The sequence below is a fragment of the Sus scrofa genome, chromosome 3 (genome assembly GCF_054392235.1).
Source record: "Sus scrofa isolate SSC_HxYL_T2T_F1_AM1 chromosome 3, Sscrofa_HxYL_maternal_Yorkshire_Landrace_v2.0, whole genome shotgun sequence".
Lineage (NCBI taxonomy): Eukaryota > Metazoa > Chordata > Mammalia > Artiodactyla > Suidae > Sus > Sus scrofa.
In genome coordinates this window covers 94,758,197-94,777,283 of record NC_139385.1, presented here as the reverse complement: position 1 = coordinate 94,777,283, position 19,087 = coordinate 94,758,197, and the positions used below count along the sequence as shown (strand labels likewise).

General features: G+C 39.6%; 1 long non-coding RNA gene across 23 annotated transcripts in view; it reads left to right on the top strand.

Moving 5' to 3' along the window:
• LOC102159571 (uncharacterized) overlaps positions 1-19,087 on the top strand; it is a 595,399-nt gene that overhangs the window by 554,905 nt on the left and 21,407 nt on the right. For 12 of the 23 annotated variants that reach the window (XR_014839756.1, XR_014839749.1, XR_014839750.1 and 9 more), the window contains 2 exons: positions 914-1,071; positions 17,002-17,123. The exons of 2 other annotated variants lie outside the window; for them this stretch is intronic. This is a non-coding gene — a long non-coding RNA (uncharacterized LOC102159571). Of the gene's footprint in view, positions 1-913; positions 1,072-1,632; positions 5,559-17,001; positions 17,124-19,087 lie in introns of those variants that run through there. 9 more of the 23 variants (XR_014839770.1, XR_014839773.1, XR_014839766.1 and 6 more) reach the window with 3 other exon arrangements.

Below are 19,087 nucleotides of genomic sequence, written 5' to 3'. Positions count from 1 at the left end.
TGACCCTTCTGGCTGAATATATCTAGGCATAAAGAGGCTCCTAAATTAGCCTCTGTTCTCCTTAGCTGGATGGATGGAAGATGAAATGCAATCACTGGAGTGGGAGGAAATGTATGTGTGGTGGAGGGTTGAGCTGACCCTGGAAATTCAGGCTGATCCATGCTGCCCCACACAAATCTGAAATGATCTTGTTTCTATGAGCCTATGATAGTATACATATTTAATAAGTTGACGTCATGGGAGATGAGGCAGGGCATAGAAGATGCAGGGATAGAGGAGAATTAACAGAGGGAAAAACACCCAGAACTATGTGTCTGATGAATGAACTAAAATAGAGCAAGTGTGGCTTAGGACTCACTCCCACACTTTTTCCGACGTATGTATTGATGAGATGAACATGGCTTGGGGTAGAGGTATGAGGTGTGGGATTAGGCCAGCTGATCAGCTTTTCATACCATCTAAAAAACTCTCATGTGTTAATGAACAATTTCATTGCCTATTAATTTACCTAAGCCAGCTAAAGATTTTGCTGGACTCCCTAAGAGCCAAGAGTCACGTATAAATTGCCCTTCCAGGACATGTTGGTGGCATCCTAGAAATAATGCTCTAGTTTTGCAGAAATGTTCGCCTATACTCAGGAATTCTTCTTCTGCTTCCTCCTCCCTAGCTGTAATTTCTCCTTTGGTCAAAAACAAACAAACAAAAAAAGAAAAGGGAAAAAAAAAAAGTACTCTCCAGGTAAAAGCCCACCTTTGAGCCTCACATTTTCTAGGTTTTCTCTGTGGTCTAATGGCATTTATTTCAATGCCTGTTTGAGAGCCATTCGTACTCAAAAAGGATGGTGAGAGCATAAGAAATCCGTGAACTCAGTACTGTTTCCTGCTAAGAGACATGTCCTGTGCTTGTTTTCTAGAAGGCATCAGACCGGGACACTGAGTCCTGTTCCAGATGGGTGTATCACAGAACCACTTCCAGGATGGTAGGGTCACCCCAGAGCCTATGGATCCAGAAAATGTGATGATGCAACACATACCCAACCTTGCTTCTGCCAACGTGGATTCAGGGCGCCTGGTAGGCATCACATGTACTTGAACTCTGCAGAACTATGAGAAGTATTCCCTTCTCAGAGTTTCCAGGGCCTCTCAGGATTATCTTCCTTGAGGGGATAAGATGTGAACCTCAGAGGCTTGTGGTGGTTTGGACACTCTCGAGGATTCCTTCTTAATAATAACAATTAGCATTTATGGGGCACTTAATGAGTACCAGGAGCCATTGTAGGCACTTCACATGTATTGATGCGTTTAAATCTCTCAAGAACCCTGTGAAATAAATTCTGTTATAATCCCTACTTAAATGAGGAATGTAAGTCAAAGAGAGGTGAAGAAATGTCTTTGAGGTCATATAACTAATAAGTGGTAGAGCTGGAATCTGAATCCCTGCCCTCAGACTCCACATTATATGCTCTTAACCATTAAAGCATACTTATTTTGCTATAGGCTTATACTGGGGAGCCTGGACAGTGAAGATGGACCCTTTGCAAACAGATTATCTTTTTACATGTGGAGAGGGCTTCCAAGTCCATCCAAATTTGGAACACATTCTTAGAATTTCTTTTCCTTCTGGGATTTCTAGGTCTTCCTCATCAAACAAACAACAAACGACCCAAACACTAGAAAGAGTTTCCAGATTTAAAGGAGTTTTCCCAATTGGAGCTCATTTATAGGACAGCTTTTCACAATATAAATACAGGAAGCAACCTTGGGGTTCCCCCTGAGGAGACCAAGAGCTCCCATGTACTTGTGACTCCACTGAAGAAGGTCTCTTGCTCTGAACAGCAGCAAAGGATGCAGAAAAATGTCAACCTGGAGGGGTGTACCATGTTGTCACAGCCATGGGATAATGTTATATAACCGTGAGCATTCAGGAATGTCAGGCAGTGACTCCATTTACTTCTGTTTGCAAATTCATACAGGAAGGACCTTTGAAATTTGTGCTATGTGAAGATACAGCTTACTTCTTCCTCGTGTCCGCTCCCACTCAGGCCCTCCTCCCCCTCCTCCTACCCTCAATACCACTATGCCTTTTTAAAGTCCTTTAAAGTTTTCAAGTGCTTTCATATACATACTCCATTCTTTATGTCAGGTCAGGGCAAAATTTTATTGCATTTGGCCAAAGGCCATTTTGAAACTTTAAGAGAAAAAAGAAGATACAACATGATCTTTGATATAAAGGGATTGAAATAGAGCAAAGTTAAAGCTTGAAAGGATTTATGAGTTTAAAAATTATGTATATATAAATACATATAAATAGAAAATTATATACCTATAAAAACAGGATTGACTGAACAAATACTTCACATGTTTTTAAAAAACAGTTGGGGTTTAGACAAAAACAACTAGAAGATATAAACAAGTGATTTAAAAATAGTATATATCCATCTTTGATTTTAAACAGCTAATACATGCTCATTGCAGAAAAACTGAAGGATGTGAAAAGTGAAAAATCAAAAATATAAACGTCCATAATCTCATTATCCAGGCAAAAAAAAAACATGATTACCGGATTCTCTATTCTGTTCCATTGGTCTGTCTGTCTGTTTTGATACCAGTACCACACTGTTTTGATGCCTGTGGATTTGTAGTATTTCTTGAAGTCTGGGAGAGTTATGCCTCCTGCTTGGTTTTTGTTTCTCAGGATTGCTTTGCCGATTCTGGGTCTTTTGTGGTTCCATATAAATGTTTGGATTGTTTGTTCTAGTTCTGTGAACAATGTCATGGGTAATTTGATAGGGATTGCATTGAATCTGTAGATTGCTTTGGGTAGGATGGCCATTTTCACAATATTGATTTTCCCAATCCAGGAACATGGAATATCTTTCCATTTCTTTACATCTTCTTTGATTTCTTTGATTAAAGTTTTATAGTTCTCGGCATATAGGTCCTTTACCTCTTTGGTCAGGTGTATTCTGAGGTATTTGATTTTGTGAGGTACAATTTTAAAAGGTATCGTATTTTTGTATTCCTTTTCTAATGTTTCATTGCTGGTATACAGAAATGCAACTGACTTCTGAATGTTAATCTTATATCCTGCCACTTTGCTGAATTTATTAATCAGTTCAAGGAGTTTTGGGGTTGAGTCCTTAGGGTTTTCTAGGTATAGTATCATATCATCTGCATACAGTGACAGTTTGATCTCTTCTCTTCCTATATGGATGCCTTTGATTTCTTTTGTTTGTCTAATTGCTGTGGCTAAGACTTCCAAAGCTATGTTGAAGAGCAGTGGTGAGAGTGGGCATCCCTGTCTTGTTCCAGATTTGAGTGAGAAGGCTTTCAGTTTTTCCCCATTGAGGATTATATTTGCTGTGGGTTTATCATAAATGGCTTTGATTATATTCAGGAATGTTCCCTCTATACCCACTTTGGCGAGGGTCTTGATCATGAATGGATGTTGAACTTTGTCAAATGCTTTTTCTGCGTCTATTGAGATGATCATATGATTTTTGACCTTTTTTTTTGTTAATGTGGTGTATGATGCTGATTGATTTGCGTATGTTGAACCATCCTTGTGAACCTGGGATGAACCCAACCTGGTCATGGTGTATAATTTTTTTGATATGTTGTTGGATTCGGTTGGCTAAGATTTTGTTGAGAATTTTTGCATCTATATTCATCAATGATATTGGCTGATAGTTTTCTTTTTTGGTGGTATCTCTGTCTGGTTTTGGAATGAGGGTGATGGTGGCCTCATAGAATGTCTTTGGGAGTATTCCTTCTTCTTCAACCTTTTGAAAGAGTTTAAGGAGGATGGGCACCAATTCCTCTTTATATGTTTGATAAAATTCACCTGTGAAGCCATCTGGTCCTGGACTTTTATTTGTAGGGAGTGATTTTATGACCTGTTCAATTTCATTTCTAGTGATCGGTCTGTTCAGTTGGTCTGTTTCTGCTTGATTCAGTTTTGGCAAGCTGTAAGATTCTAGAAAATTGTCCATTTCTTCCAGATTGTCAAACTTGTTGCAATACAGTTGTTCATAGTATTCTCTTATGGTTTTTTGTATTTCTGCTGTATCCGTTGTGATTTCTCCTTTTTCATTTATAATTTTGGTTATTTGGGTTCTTTCTCTCCTCTTTTTAGTGAGTCTGGCCAGGGGTTTGTCAATTTTGTTCACCTTTTCAAAGAACCAGCTCTTGGTTTTATTAATTTTCTCTATTGTTTTTTGAGTCTCTATTTTATTGATTTCTTCTTTGATCTTTATAATTTCCTTCCTTCTGCTGACTTTAGGACTTTTTTGTTCTTCTTTTTCTAATTCGTTTAGGTGGAGGGTTAAGTTGTCAATTTGGGATCTTTCTTCTTTTTTGAGAAAGGCCTGGATTGCTATAAATTTCCCTCTGAGCACTGCTTTCGCAGCATCCCATAGATTTTGAGAGGTTGTGTCTTCATTATCATTTGTTTCAAGGAGGCAGGAACATCAAATGGGAAAAGGAAAGTCTATTCAGCAAGCATTGCTGGGAAACCTGGACAGCTGCATGCAAAGCAATGAAACTAGAACACACCCTCACACCATGCACAAAAATAAACTCAAAATGGCTGAAAGACTTAAATATACGACAGGACACCATCAAACTCCTAGAAGAAAACATAGGCAAAACACTCTCTGACATCAACATCATGAATATTTTCTCAGGTCAGTCTCCCAAAGCAATAGAAATTAGAGCAAAAGTAAACCCATGGGACCTCATCAAACTGAAAAGCTTTTGCACAGCAAAGGAAACCAAAAAGAAAACAAAAAGACAACTTACAGAATGGGAGAAAATCGTTTCAAATGATGCAACTGACAAGGGCTTAATCTCTAGAATATACAAGCAACTTATACAACTCAACAGCAAAAAAACCAATCAATCAATGGAAAAATGGGCAAAAGACCTGAATAGACATTTCTCCAAGGAAGATATACAGATGGCCAACAAACACATGAAAAAATGCTCAACATCGCTGATTATAAGAGAAATGCAAATCAAAACTACCATGAGATACCACCTCACACCAGTCAGAATGGCCATCATTAATAAATCCACAAATAACAAGTGCTGGAGGGGCTGTGGAGAAAAGGGAACCCTCCTGCACTGCTGGTGGGAATGTAAACTGGTACAGCCACTATGGAGAACAGTTTGGAGATACCTTAGAAATCTATACATAGAACTTCCATATGACCCCACAATCCCACTCTTGGGCATCTATCCGGACAAAGCTCTACTTAAAAGAGACACATGCACCCGCATGTTCATTGCAGCCCTATTCACAATAGCCAGGACATGGAAACAATCCAAATGTCCATCAACAGATGATTGGATTCGGAAGATGTGGTATATATACACAATGGAATACTACTCAGCCATAAAAAAAGGATGACATAATGCCATTTGCAGCAACATGGATGGAACTAGAGAATCTCATCCTGAGTGAAATGAGCCAGAAAGACAAAGGCAAATACCATATGATATCACTTATAACTGGAATCTAATATCCAGCACAAATGAACATCTCCTCAGAAAAGAAAATCATGGACTTGGAGAAGAGACTTGTGGTTGCCTGATGGGAGGGGGAGGAAGTGGGAGGGATCGGGAGCTTGGGCTTATCAGACACAACCTAGAATAGATTTATAAGGAGATCCTGCTGAATAGCATTGAGAACTATGTCTAGATACTCATGTCGCAACAGAAAAAAGGGTGGGGGAAAAAACTGTAACTGCAATGTATACATCTAAGGATGACCTGACCCCCTTGCTGTACAGTGGGAAAATAATAAAAAAAAAAAAAAAAAAAACATGATTACTTTAAGAATCCTCCAGTCTTGTGTTACACACACACACACACACACACATACACACACACAAACACACGCAATGGAGCTGGAAATTTCTTCATCCTTTGCTCAGATATGCGGAAAGTAAGTTCTGCCCTTTAATTTCTAGAAACTCTGATCTGTCCCATGTAATTCCACCTCACTGAATGGTAAAAGCAGCTAATATTCCATTAGCAATATTTTAGTCACTTCTGGTTTGTAGGTCTCCTTTCATTTTAACATTCAATCTAGTCCAAGTTATGATGGCTTATAGAGTCTTTTTTGAAAGACCTAGTCACTTTAGGAAAATACTCCTTCTTTTTTTTTTTTTTTTTACAACATAGGGAATATAGCAAATATTTTATAATAACTGTAAGTGGAGTATAACCTTTAAAAATTGTGAATCATTGTAATTGACACCTGTTACTTATATAGTATTATACATTAACTAGACTTCAATTAAGAAAAACCTAGGCTCCTGTGGTCAGGGAACTGTGTCCACTCTTTTGGGATAGAACATGATGGGAAATGATGTGATTAAAACAATGTATTTATATGTGACTGGCTCACTTTGCTATACAGCAGAAATTAGCACAACATTGTCAATCAACTGTAATTTTTAAAAAGTCAGAAATAAAAAATAAATTTAAAAAAAAGAAAAAACTAGGGGACCCTCCCAAGGGAGAGGCTTAATGGTGCCATCTTCTTTACCAGGTGGAGTGAGCTCATCATGATCTTAACTCCTGTCTTGACAACACAGTATGTTAAATATTGTGGAAAAGGTGCCACTCTTAAGGAACAGGCTCATTGTTTCAGATTGCCCCCTGCAGTCCCATTTTTCTCTTTCTCAAGATGGCATCCCAGTGTCTGAGAAACAGGGCTCTAGTGAATACAGACTTAAACTTAGAAGGAATTATAAAAGAGGCCACTCTTCTGAGATGACCATTGTCAAAAAGGCTCCCTTCCTCCAGATGAAGCTGGCCTGCACCAGGACACATGGCTCTCCATGTGACAGAGACAACTTGGACCTCATGTCTGTGCATGAGGTCTTCCGTACCCTAAGGCTCATCCCTGCCAAGAAGTCTGCTCTGTCTCCCTGGAAGCAGAGGGAAGGGGTACTTGAGTGCCCGCCCTGCACCTGCCCTGCAAGTCTCTGTGGTGAGACCTCTCCAGAGATGGAATCCTCTTCACTCTGCAGGTGTCAACAGCAGATTTGGCTTGGGACCTGCTCTCCTGTTGTTTGGCCAGCACTCTCAGAAACCTCTACTTGTCTCAGTTTTTGCTGATGCTTTTTGAGTCTCTGCTACGTAATATAACCAGCCCCTGTCCTGAAAGATCCTCCCAGAGTGTCAGCTAAGGAAGCATCTTGCCCTTTATCTCAGTTCCCAATGCTAAGTCCAGTCTGCCCAACTCACCCCCTCCTGAGCACTTTCTTGGGGAAAAGAAAGACATTTCTGGGTCTTCCCTTTGTCACATGGGAAATGAGAGTAGCTTATAGAATATAAATTCTCTTCCTTCCTCTTCCTACCTAAGTGACACCACTGGGTTTCTTTTATGTGACCATCTTCCATTATACATCTAAGTGAGATGATTTCAATTTCTGCTTGAATTAGAGCTGTTAAATTAATGGAAGGTCAAAAGCACAATGGAAATGATTTCAAGAAACTTCTGTAAAATTTACGGTGTGTATTCCGTGTCTTCTTAGCTCACATTTTTTCTTCATAAAGGCCTTGAGCTTCTATAGAGATGTTTTAGTGCTACACTTCTTCAGTCCAGGAGAATTTTCAAGGGAATGATTTGATTCGAGACTTTGGACTTTTGCTATTTGTTATCTAGAACAACGTTTGGTGGAAACCAACAGCACGATATACAGAACCAGTTTAAGCTGGTGATTTATGTAGTTAGTTGAAAGTTTGCATTTGCACTCAAATTCTCATATTATATAATTTGATAATCGGTGCTCTTTGCAGTTGTTATGATGCTTGAACATCAGCTTTTTGAATCTTAAGCAAAGTGAAAGTGCAGTATCTTCTATGTTGAGAAGATAAGAGGTTTTCCTCGAGTTAATTAAAGAAGCAAGAATTATGGAACTTTATAGCCATTTAATTATGTCATTAGCTAAGTGTTGGCCAGCAAGCGGGGGAGAAACTGCAGTGAGCCACCCTGTAGATTGAGTCTGACCTTTCAGGGCCCTGCCAACACTCTTGACTATGACTCACTGCATTTTTGAAAGATTGTGACTAGATTGGCACATTTGTTAAGAAGACATTTAATAATTAAATTTAAAATGACTTCAATCCATATTTTTCTAATGCATATTTATTTATTTATTTAGATTAGAAGTGCTAGTAACCAGGGACAAGTTGCCTCTGACTATTAAACACTCAAAAAGTTAAGTTTTCCCAGCAGTGTGATTCTCTTCCCTTTGTGTAGGGACACTTAGGTCTGTTAACTGATCTCTCTCTCTCAGGATTCTTATGAGTCAAGTGGGAAATAATTGTAGCACCTTCGCCATATTAATTCTACCTGATATTATAGCCTTATTTATTTAGACCTATGCATGGAGGCCTTTATTTTCCTTCATTTAGTCCCCCCAACAAGCCTATGAGGTAGGTGGGTTTATTTATTTATTTATTTATTTATTTATTGCTTTTTAGGGCTGCACCCATGGCATACAGAGGTTCTCAGGCTAGGGGTTGAATCAGAGCTATAGCTGCCAGCCACAGCCACAGCAATGTGGGGTCCAAGCCACAACTGTGACCTAAACCACAGCTCATGGCAACACCAGATTCTTAACCCACTGAGCAAGGCCAGGGATCAAACCTGCATCCTCATGGATACTAGTTGGGTTCATTACTGTTGAGCCACGGTGGGAACTCCCAAGGTAGGTTTATTATACTTGCTTTATAAACGATGGAAACTGAGCCTCAGAGATTTTAACTGACTTGCCCTAGATCTTATAACTAATGAGTCAGATTCTACCCAGGCATTTATGACTAAATCCTCTTCTCTGACTGACTACCTCCCTCCCCTGTGCTACCCAATCCAATTGTTATGAAGATCAAATACAACCATGTATGTAAACATATAAGCTAGTTTCAGTGAGGCACATTCTTTTCGGGAATTTATTCCTCCATATGTATTTACAGTTTTATACACACACACACACACACACACACACACATACATATATATACACACACATATATACATTTATATTTTATTTTTGTTATTTTTAATTGAAGTGTAGTTGATTTATAATATTATATAAGTTATAAATGTACAATACAGTGATTCACAAAGTTTAAAGTCTATACTCCTTTTATAGTTATTATAAAAAATATTTTCTAGATTGCCCATGTGGTACAATATATCCTTGTAGCTTTTTTTTGGGGGGGTGGCTGCTGCACCCATGGCATATTGGAAGTTCCCAGGCTAGGTGCCACAGCCACAGCATTTTCAGATCTGAGCTGCAACTTATATCACAGGTCACAGCAACATGGGATCCTTAACCCACTGAGCAGGGCCAGTAATTGAACCCAAGTCCTCATGGATACTGTTTGGGTTTGGTACTGCTGAGCCACAACAGGAACTCCCTTGTAGCTTATTTTATACCTCATAGTTTAATGTCTTAATCCACTAGCTCTCTATTTCCTCTCTCCACTGATAACAACTAGCTTGTTCTCTATATCTGTTGAGTCTGCTGCTTTTTCATTATATTCACTAGTTTGTCATATATTTTATATTCCTCATATAAGTGATACTGTCCCTTATCTGTCTTTCTCTGACTTATCTCACTTGCATAATGCCCTCTGAGTCCATTCATATTGCTGCAAATGGCAAAATTTCATATTTTTTATGACTGAGTAGTATTCCATTGCATACATATACCACAGCGTCTTCATCCATACATCTCTTAATGGGCATTTAGGTTGCTTCCACATTTTGCACTGTTGATAAAATATATATAAAGGAAGACAATGTAAAATAACAATTATGAAAAGTCAAGATTATTAAAAAAATTCAAAGAAAGAAGAGGATGTAATCTTGGTATTTGTCTCTTTACATCATTTTTTGATTTGCCTTTGTTCCTGTCAAAAGAAACATACAATTATTTATAGTTTGTATATTAGAATTGGTGATTGGGAAGGAATTATCTATGATTTTCTATGATTTGTATCTCAGTTAATGAAGAAATGTGACAGCATTCCTATTAATGTGGCCCTTGAAATAAAAGTTCTCTAGGGGAGTTCCCGTCGTGGCACAGTGGTTAACGAATCCAACTAGAAACCATGAGGTTGCGGGTTCGGTCCCTGTCCTTGCTCAGTGGGTTAACGATCCGGCATTGCCGTGAGCTGTGGTGTAAGTTGCAGATGTGGCTCTGATCCCGCGTTGCTGTGGCTCTGGCGTAGGCTGGTGGCTACAGCTCCAATTCGACCCCTAGCCTGGGAACCTCCATATGCCGCGGGAGTGGCCCAAGAAATAGCAAAAAGAAAAAAAAAAAAAAGTTCTCTAGGAGATTACATGCTTTTCTATTAAAAGTGTATATGTCCCAAAAGACATATACATACATGAGAAACAAGGTCTTTTCAGGAAATATTAGAATAAGATTTGCTCTCAGAACACCAACTCTGCATATCTCTCCAGGATGGTGGGAAGAGCATTTGGAGTAGAAAGGGAATGAGATAAGGGGAGATAAATATCATTCAGATACTAACGTTTACTGTCATTGGCACCATTTAGTTCTGACAAATATGAGAGATAAAAAAATAGCAAGTGGACATAAAACAAGCCCTTTGGGGAATATACATTTACTTCACAAATATAATTAAGCAAACATTTTCCAGCTGTCTTCAAAGATGACCTCTACTAAGAAAACTTTTAAATAGACCACATGAACTCTTGAACCCTTGGCCTCAGGGCCCCTTATCTTGTCTGATCAATCAACCCACAAGATTTTTTGTGTCTGAGTTTCTATAAAGTTCTCTAGACTCTGATGAGCCTTTGTCCCTTCACACCCTTGCTTGACAGACCAAATTCCATTCTGTTTTCTCCTTTATGACACAATTTGGTCTTGTTTTTATACTCTAGAATTTCTTCACTTGCTTTCAAATTTCTCTTTACTGGCTACTTGGAAATGCCTTAAAAAAAAAGACACTTTCAACAAGTGGACAAACTGCTTCAATCAGTAGATTTTGCTTTTCTCTTTCCCAGAGTAATTGCTGTTTTGTGCTTTCTTGCCATTTCATCACTTTTCCTGAGATTGTGCCAAGGTTTGGATACCATACTCTGAGAAAGAACGTTTGAGAACTACAAATTCCTCTTTCTCCGTTATTTTTTTTTTTTTCTAGAAAAAAAATGACCAGATGCATATCTGGTCATCCATGTAATTTTCTGTCAAGGATAAACTGATATTTATCTTATTATAGTGGGTATCAGCATAAACAAAAACATGTTTGGGGAAATTTCTCTCACATCTGTATCCGCCTTCTTCATCTGCTACTTCCATTTCAAATTCTTTTCTTTATTGGCCTCTCAGTATCATTTTTACGCCTTACCTTTGTGTTCTCATAATATATTTTTCACTTGTACCACTTACCTTAAAGCAACATAATCAGATTATTTGCCTTTCTTTTCCGATAGACATCTTGGTAGCAAGAACAAGTTGTCTTGCTCAAATGTTATATTCCCCGGATTCAGGACCATTTGTGGTACATAGTAGGGGCTGGGGTGGAAAATAAACTGTTTTTAGAAGTACTGCCTTAAATTCAGGGTGGGATGTTTGGATTAAAGGGAAGGATTACTAAGGAAGAATAAGAAATTAAAATGGGTTGATTTGGAAAACATAAATGGCTAACAGACAAGTTCTGTTAAGAATATCTACAGAGTCCCTGCCTTTTCATCTATGGAAAGAGAAGAGTGCCGTGTTCTCCAAGGCTGACCCCAAAGGCTCCTCACAAGCTACAGTTTTAGCATAGTGAAGAAGTAAGCAGAAGTCTGCATTATTTGCTGTCATTTAAATATCTTCAGTAACTAAAGGCAAAATATGGTATAAATCATCTATGAGCTCTAAAATGCAATATGTTTGAACTTACACGTAAAGAGAACCCATTTTGTGCTGGAGCTACAGATATAAAGACAACCGGGACATTGTCTCAGAATAATTCTCTTTTCTCAGCCAAATTATCTGTTCTAATCATAACAGCTATCTCTCTATCAGCCATCTATAACACCACTCACAGAGATCTTTAATACTTTCTTGTGAATAAGTCCACATAGCTTCTTTTCCTATAGATATTCCATTTTTCTTTGCCCACTGTGAATTTGACCTTGAGTTTTCAGTAAATGATATACCCAAATAGGGCTCAAATAGATCACTAATTTTAAATTGGTAATCTCTAACTATATACTTTAAATTTATTCATTTTAAAAATATGTATTGTGCAATGCCTAGGTCCCTAGAATGTTTCCACTGAAATACATACATGAACAATATAGAAAAAGTTTCTATTTTCATAGAGCTTACATTTCCAGGGGGCAGACAATAAACAAACATGTAATCAGCCAGCATTTATCCTACAATCTCAGTGTTCTAACGACCACACCTTGACAGAGTGAGAAACAGTTTAATGTTTCAAACTTACAATTTCCAGAATTTTTAGGTTCCCTTAATTTCCCTCAATCCTGCTTTCAAATCAGTCAATTTTTTTTCCAAGCTCATCTCTTTCTTGTAGTAACATTAAATGCAGATAATAGCAGCCAGCTCATGCTATGAACTTTGTCTCAAAAACTTCTTAGTCTAATGCTATAGAGGTACATATATGTGTTTAGCTTATTGCAGTCAATAGTTTTATCAAATATTTTGTTACTACATAAGATGGGTTGCTGTTTTTTCAGCTTCTCACTAGACTGTTTTATAGTTTTCCACATAATCCTAAACCAAATGACACATATTTTTGACAGCAGAGGCCCATTTCTGGTATAATTTCTTTATTAACTAGCCACTGGCACCTTAATGATGAATGGCAGGCCTCATATCCAGACTCAAATCTCAGAAGCTCAAACAATAAGTGTTTATTTTCTTGCTAATGATTGAAAATTCACTACTTCAGGTCATGAGGGGGCCTTGGTTCTAGGCCTCTGGTTAAGTTCAGTTTTGTTCTAAGACCATCTTCATTCCTCTTCAGAAAGTGACAACTTATGACATATTCTTCTTACAAAGGATGGCAGGAACACCAGGACGTAAGCGAGACACACAGTATATCTAAAGTCTCTGTTCTCATTGCACCTGCCAACATTTAATGAATCAGTACAAGTCACATGGCTAAGACTAATATCCATGGGGTGAGGGTTACTTTCCACCCATAGATACATGTCACATGGTATGAACATTATAGCAGGGAGGGAGTCAAGAACTGAGAACAGTTCAACCAGCATGCATGCCGACAAAATAAATATTAGCTAGCGTAAATGCTATGAAGACAATAAAGCAGAATTGTACTTAGAAGATGCCTGAAAAGCTATTAAGAATAGTTTCTTGGTGGATTTCCCCTCGTGGCTCAAAGGTCAACACATATGACTAGGATCCATGAGAAAGCGGGTTCCATTCCTGGCCTCGCTCAGTGGGTTAAGGATCTTGCATTGCCATCAGCTGTGGTGTAGCTCACAGATGCAGCTCAGATTCTGTGTTGCTGCACCTGTGGTATAAGCTGGCAGCTGTAGCTCTGATTTGACCCCTAGCCTGGGAACCTCCATGTGCCCCACATGCAGCCCTGAAAATAATATTTTTTTAGAGATGGCATTTAAACAGAGGCTGAATGCCTTCCAGGCAGAGGAAGCAGACAGTGCAAAGACCCGAGGCAGGGATAAGCTCAGGGTGAGGGAGGGACTAAAATAAGACCATGGGAGTGATGGTAGGAAGTGAAATCAATGAAGTAGGCAGAGGCCAGATTATTTAGAGCTCTGTTATTCTCACTGTTATATGCATTACAATATAACTGGACATTTCAGAGGATTATTTACCAAATGCTAAAAAAATGATTTTTTTTGTGAGTTCTACTGGTTGTCATGATAACCCATGAACAGGGTAAATGAATTCAACCAATCTGGAAAGTTTATCCATATTGGGATGTATAATCAATTATAAATAATTTACCTTTTCACTGGTTCTGATTGGAGTGCTGGCCTGCTAAGTTGTCTCAACGGGAACACCTGAAAATACTAACAATTCTTGACTAGAGAAGAATCAGCTGACATCCTAAAGAAAGAAAATGGTGGCCTCCAAAACTACTTGGCTTTTCAACAATTCCAGCTATTTCTTTCCCCCGGGGCTTCTGAGAAATAACTGCAGATATCAAGGAATTGGAGACTCCTTTTCCCCCTTAATCTCACTTTTGGGGAAAACTTCTTATTCTTTTTGCTCCCCAGAGGATTTTATAGATCTAAAATAGCAACAATCCTGATTATTAGGGACACTTTTCCTGGGAAGTCTTTGTGCAGGTCCTTTGGACATGGAGGCAACAGCCCATGCACTTGAGAAGTTCCTGATTCATAGCGGTGGAGAACAAGTTTAAATGGGGTGTGCACATGACATCGAACAGTGCACTCGCATCTAAAGTCACTTATAAGAATCTCAAAATGTCACTAAATAAAAAACAGAGATGTTGATCACTGACATGCCCTAAATCATGAGGTCTTGAGCATTTTTCCAGAAATGGCCATTGATCTTGGTCCTATGTGAAAAACGTAGTTAAAAATTGGCCTTTAATTAGCCAGATTTTCTTTTGCCCTGATCTTTATATAGACTTAAGGGAAAAAAGAGATAGTCTCTTTTCAAACACATGAAAAAAGTAAATCAAAGCCAGCTACACTGAGAAGCTACTGCTCTCCTGGAGTCCCAATAACACCTCTACAGGTGTGCCCTTGACTTCAATTGAGAATGACCAGTGAAACAGGTGAAATACACGACTGTAAATTTGCACTGCAGCATCTTTTAGCAAGAAAGGGACTGTGTCTAGATGAATCAGAGTATGCTGGCTGGTGGAGCTCAGACACAATAATGTGGTTTTTCGGGAGAAATAAATGCGACAGTGTTTATTTCACACACATTTGTTTGTCAGAGGATTTCAAAGAGGTGGGTAGAGATCAGTTAAGCATGGCCACCTGTCCCAGCGGCTGTGCCTCTTCTTTTCAGGGGGGACCCCGAGGTCATTGGCACTGAGGCAGCTTGTGTTCTGCCCAGTTCCTGTGTGCCACAAGGTAGGTTAGGAATCCTGCCAGGAGGAAGACTTGGGTCCTGGCTCCTCACCACGCCAGCACCGCCCAAAGGAGAGAGCAGGCCACCCAGCCTGTGGCCCGTGAGAGTAGCAGGTTAAAAACCTATAGGTCAGTTCAATCAAAGGCATTGCCTTGCTCTGTCCTGTGCTGCTATTGTGCGTTGGAACGCATGCTGCTAGGAGACAAAGAGGACACGCGTTTATTTTCAAGCATAGGACTTTGGAACCACTTGGGAAGAATATTCTTGATTGAGAACCAAAACATTCCATGATGCTTAACAAACCTGCAAATTGAAAAATCAGCATCGGCCTGTGCAGCCGGGAGGCAGAAGAAGGACCTATACCCTGCAAAAAAATTTTTTTTGAAAATATTCCTTAAATGATATTTGTGTGCATTTGCAAAATTACCGCTTTCTGAATCGAAGTCTCAAGCTGTTTTCATCTGAGAACATATGTTGTGCCGTTAGACAGACTCTCAGCCCGCCGCCCCTGACATCCCCCGCCGCATTGCATAATGGCCAGTCCTGTGAAGAAGGCGCCGCTCAGTCAATGCCCCTGTAATAATATTTTAAAATAAATGATATGCATCATTAAATCACCGAGGATGACTAACTCAATTTTAGAAAACCCACAACTCCAGCAATCATAGTTACAGCTCTGATTTGAATATTTTCACTTTCACCTGAACAGCCAGTGGGAGCCAGTCAAGCAGATTCGCATCCAGGCTGTACCCTCAGAGGAGCAGGAAGGAACCTGTGATTATGTAGTTACAGTAACGTCGGCTAGATGCCTCCTGTCCGCCTGGGCTTTTCAGACTTTTCCTTCCTCCCTCCTTGCCTTCTTATTTACATATCACAGGCATCCTCTTTGTAAAGTTATTTTAAATAATTTATTAGATTGATCTTTTTAAAATTCTACCCTGGCTAAATGTCATAAGGAGAAGAGGGAAAAAAAGTCTTCTAAACTTATTTAAAGGTTTCTACTGGAGTAGGCCAGTTACCTGCTTCATTGCTGATATTCTAAAAATACCTCCATGTCCGTACTATTATCCATTCTTCACGTCCAATTGCTCTGTTATGGTAATAGTCAGAAGCACACCATGCAGTAATTACTTACAGCTGACTGAAGAAAAGAATATTCAACTCCCCCACTGTTCCACTAGAAGGTCTTTATGCTCTATTAACTCATTCCTGTTTATTAATACTCTACTGGTAATTCAGACTGCTGCCTCTTAGGTTTGTAATAGGAGGACTATTAAACAGCAATTACTGACCATATGGGTTGGCGAATATTTGTTGTTTTTTTTGGTGGGCTTTCCTCCCCCCACTTCCTTCCAACTTGTTTTTTAAGAAGCCATATTATGACATAGTAAAAGTAACATCACATCTGCATGAGATTAACAAGCTTGGCAGTATTTCTCCCTTAGAAAATGTGAATGTATTCCCAGATTATCATTGCTGCCTTAGGAAAAAGAGATCATGGGAGAAAGAGGAAATGTGGAAGGCTGATCACGTGTGGGAAGACCTCGACTCTGGAAGAGAATTGGACGCATTTCTTCCCTAAGTCACTGGGCAGGCTGTTTCTTACTGCCTAGGAGAGGACACTGACCCACCTTGGGCACCCTTCACTTCTGACAAATAAGCATATATACTGAGGAATCCAAAGCAAATATCATTTTCCCTTTTATGTTACCCCAAGCATGTGGAAGTGGTCACTTTAAAATTTAACATTTAGTTAATTCATCTCCCAAAGAGCAGGCATATGAACCCTGGGAGATGGCAAAAGTCTCCTCCTGGGAGAAGGATGGCATGAGTAATGGGTTCAAGTGAGGCAGGCAGGTGGTAAACGATGATTATGGTGATAATACCGTGTGCCTCTCTCACAGGTAGTGACTGAGCACTAAGCACATGGCAAGCATTCAACACAGAGAAATGGAGATACATCTTGGAGATAAATAGAAGGCCAGCCTCCTCCTATTGGAAGACGCTGGGTTGAGGTTCAGAGCAGGTAAGCCACTGGACCAGCAACCCCGACCTAGGCAGAGGCTGGCATCCAGGCTCTCTGACAGAGCCTGCTCTCCCTCCAAAGAAGCTGGTCCTCTTCATGCCTCTCTGGGCTTGTCTTCTACCTTCTCTCTTTTCCCATAAGGGGTGTTTCTCTCTTTGTATGCAAATCCTTTTAGCCCTTCAACAAACAGGTCAAACCTCTGAAAACTCTGGCTTGCCCCAATCTCACCCTCTCCATACCACCAAGCATATTTAGTGTTTAGCTGTGGCAGGTGGTTGTAGCTAATCTAACACTCTTCTTTTGTTATCTGCTGGTGTTGTGTGTGGAAGTTTCTTCTCTCAGATACACTCTCCATCCTGAAAACAAGGACTGGATTTTTACACTTTTTTTTTACCCCCACACCTAGTTTGGTAAGGGTTACTCTGTTGGTGTTAGGGTTGGAAGAATTTAATGGAAATATATAAGGGAAAAAGGATGTCAGTCACTAAGTTTTCTTACTCTAGGGAGATGTAGAAGCTACAGTTTCTAGGGTAAATATGGGGGAAAAAAAAAAAAAGAAACAGTAAGGAATATACAGGGACAACAAAATGTCAAATCTCTGCCCCAAAGCATAACAGTACAAAGTTAATGGATAACATATAATTGAATTGAATTGAATTACACTTGTTAAGACACCAGAGTTTTTTCACAGTATGTCTAAGCAATATAGAAAATTACAAGGAATTTATTTCATCTATAACCTTTGGATAAGAACTAGAATCCTTAATTGCTTGTGGCCTAGAGTGCCTTCAAGGGAAAGAGGGGCTTCTCTCAGAGTTTCTGTGGTGGGCACCTGCAACAATGTAGACCAACCCCATGCAGGGTTCAGACCTACCTGGTATGATCTGAAAGGCCCCATGAGGGTCAGCCTGCCCCCACATGTCTCATAGATTGAAGAACCTATGGATTTACAACGCAATTTTCTTTTTATGACTATTGTTTTTAAAGTGGATTTTTTTGATTAAGCATTATGCAGGATATTAATGTAGTTTAAAATATAAAAGCTCTGGAGTTCCTGTCACGGCTCAGTGGAAACAAATCTGACTAGCATCCATGAGGACTCAGGTTCAATCCCTGGCCTCGTTCAGTGGGTTAAGGATCCTGCGTTGCCATGAGCTGTGGTGTAGGTCACAGACATGGCTCAGATCTGGTGTTGCTGTGGCTTTGGCATAGGCTGGTGGCTACAGCTCCAATTAGACCCCTAGGAACTTCCATATGCCATGGGTGTGGCCCTAAAATGACAAAAAAAAAAAAAAAAAAAAAAGAGAGAGAGAGAGAGAAAGAAAGAAAAGAAAAGAAAATAGAACAGCTCTGGCTGAGGTCAAGTTGGGAGGTGTTGGATGCCTAACCTGATAATTTAGCTGATAAAGCCACAGAGGTCCCTCTGAGAGACCCCAGTGTTCCTGAGAAATGTAATTTTCTATTCCAACTTCCTTTTGATATAAATGTATAGACTGAATGCATAATCTCAAATCCACATGGTTAGCTAACAACAGGTGTGTCTATGGAATCCAACCTTTTGGCTAATTAGCCAAGTTTTGTTGTTGTTGTTTTCTATATCACCTACCTGTGTGAGTGGATTAAGTCCTCATCACCAGCAGGCCTCTGATAACAGGTACATATGTGTCACTGGAGGAGTAGGCTATTGGGCCTCTTTCTAACACAGAGCTGAGACACTTTTAAAGTCTGATGAGGGGACTAAGGAGGGCTGGCTACTTAAGTAAGTATCTTAAATGACCAAGAAAATGTGGGGTGGAGGTGATCCATTTCAACTTGGCCATTCCTGCACTTTCATGATTGAAGTCTGGGCACCAGTTCCAGCTCAACTTGAGCGTTGTAAGTGTGCCTGGTCCTGGATCACATGTTTACATCAGTTTTAATCCTGCCTGAGTTGAGAGGAACAGGGACTTGCTTAGGGGGCCAGG